The 1,685-nt window shown below is 44.7% G+C and overlaps 1 pseudogene; it reads right to left on the reverse strand.

The window, feature by feature from the left end:
- Positions 1-296: 296 nt before the first annotated feature.
- On the reverse strand, positions 297-943 carry LOC119045554 (60S ribosomal protein L10a-like; annotated as a pseudogene).
- Between the last annotated feature and the right edge of the window lie 742 nt (positions 944-1,685).

Genomic DNA, 1,685 nt, shown 5'->3' on the forward strand with positions numbered 1-1,685 from the left:
TCTTTCCCCTGGGTGTTGCTTCATTTCCTAAATATCTCCTCCCACGCCCGTCGTCCCGGATGGCTTCCACAATCCCCACTGTCTGGTGCTGCATCCTCTCCCCCAGGACAACGATCTTTCACTCAGAATAACAGAATTCTGGCCCAAGGTCCTTCTCCTTTCCGAGGTTTCTCTCAAATCGTAGCAGTCTCTTTATCCACTCTAGCTCCGACTGACTTCTCCGGTCAGGAAAGTGGGAGGAAGTATTGGATGCTTCAACTGCATTTGAAGTATCTAAAATCAAGCCCATTTCACCATCAATATTTTCGGTAGTGGTACGGTTTAGTAAGCTGCACCTTAGTACGGGGTCTGGGCTTGCCCATGATGCTCTCAATGTCCACAGCCTCCCCATTCTGCCAGTTCTTCCAAGCAACGACACCAGGAAGTTGACAACTAAGTGGAGATTGTACACAAGCTCATCATCTGTCATCTTCATGTGACCAACAGCCGGTGCCAGACACAGCAGCTTCTTCATCTGGAACCTGATCATGGGTTCTACTTCACCGACTTTGGCCACTGTGTTCTCACTGCAGGTGCACGAGGAGGGAAATCTGCCAGCCTTATTCGGGCCGGGGCCCAGGACCTGTGGGATCTGCTTGACCACCAGAAAGGCATCATAGTTCTTGGCCAGCTTCTTGACCAGTTTCTTATTCTTGCTGGGTTTCTTCAGCACCTCGGTATGTCCACAGCCTTGGCCTCATCAGTGTGCTGCTGTCCACCCCAGAACACACGTGGAGAACTTGGGGCGGGGAGTGGGTTTAAGCCTGATGGTGCCTGAGGGCCACAGTTCTTCAAGCTGATCTGCAGCTCTACTTTCTCCATAAATTCCTGCCCCTGCGCTGGCTCCCTGCAGGACTTCCCACATTGCCTTGTAGAGGGTGTCGCAGGAGACTTTGCTGCTCATGGTTCCTTGGGCTGCAAAACACAGCAAAGAGCTCACCTGTGATCTTAAGTATTTATCACATATAGATGTGATGATGTGACTTCAATATTCACTTCCAGTTGACCTGAACTAACACCAGTTCAGTCTCGGCTCACTACCAGTCCAAAACAAAGGTTATGAATTCATATCCTTTCAGTCCCAACTGTCAGCTCTATATCCTGTGAAACTTGAGCCATTTCTCGAAGCAAACCTTACAGGAAAAGTTATAAAATTTTATTAAGAGATATAAAAGAGATCCCAAGTAAATGAATAGACATATCATATTTGTGGGAAAGAAGATAATATCATAAACATGCCAATTCTGCCCAACTTGAGTAGTTTCAAAGCAATTCATTCAAAATTATGGAACTCAGCTGATTTTGCAATTTATATGAAAGAGTAAAAGCCCCCAAATAGCCAAGATGCTTCTTGAAACACTGGACATCAGAGCTTAATGTGAAGCTGTGATTAAGACAATGGTGTAACAGGCTAGATATGGGGTAATATTTACACTGTAGCAAAGTACAGCCAATCCTCGCATACTGTTGTTTACTTATAGTGTTGATGAAATGCCACAGGAACTTAACTCTTGTTTAAATCAATTAGCCTGTGGTAAAATTTGCTTTGGTACATGTTGTTTCACTTAAAAATCACAGAACCTATTGACAACATTAAGTGAGGACTCACTATACCCATAAGTGTTTATTAACTAGATAGTAATAAA

Source organism: Artibeus jamaicensis, unplaced genomic scaffold (genome assembly GCF_021234435.1).
Source record: "Artibeus jamaicensis isolate MK-2021 breed Jamaican fruit bat unplaced genomic scaffold, CSHL_Jam_final contig_233, whole genome shotgun sequence".
Taxonomy (NCBI): Eukaryota; Metazoa; Chordata; class Mammalia; order Chiroptera; family Phyllostomidae; genus Artibeus; species Artibeus jamaicensis.